Source organism: Hibiscus syriacus, unplaced genomic scaffold, assembly GCF_006381635.1.
Source record: "Hibiscus syriacus cultivar Baekdansim isolate YM2019G1 unplaced genomic scaffold, ASM638163v2 tig00002237_pilon, whole genome shotgun sequence".
Taxonomy (NCBI): Eukaryota; Viridiplantae; Streptophyta; class Magnoliopsida; order Malvales; family Malvaceae; genus Hibiscus; species Hibiscus syriacus.
Window position 1 is genome coordinate 11,157,054 of NW_024061918.1, and position 447 is coordinate 11,157,500.

Here is a 447-nt window from a genome sequence, read left to right on the forward strand (position 1 = left end):
GGAAAGGAAACGATAGCTTAAGTAGGTTACATGGCAGCATCTATATTATACGTGTAAGGAAACAAGAAGGCTCCAAATTATTTGAGATTTATCTAGAGTTTTCTTCTACTTCTATATACTTTGCTTCCCTCAAGCATAGAGTTGTACGTTTACAAGTATTTTTTGTATTGACACTAGAGATTTGCTCTTCTTCTTATTTCTCCCTGCAACAACGTCCAAAAAAATGAGCGCAGTTGCAGACACAATCACCCATTGATTTAATTTCCCAGAAAACATCGGAAAAATAATGTTCCCTTCACGGACTCATGACAGTCGTGAGAACGGGAACAAAGGAATCAGTAGTATACCGGCCGACATTTTAGACACTCCCAAGGAGAACGTTTTCTATTTACATGTTCCGGGTTTATCCAAGTCTGATATCCAGGTAATAGATATGAAACCAAAACA

At 37.8% G+C, this 447-nt stretch overlaps 1 pseudogene; it reads left to right on the forward strand.

Annotated features, from left to right (window-relative positions):
- Positions 1-223: 223 nt before the first annotated feature.
- The window catches only part of LOC120140753, a 455-nt pseudogene continuing 231 nt past the window's right edge, over positions 224-447 (forward strand).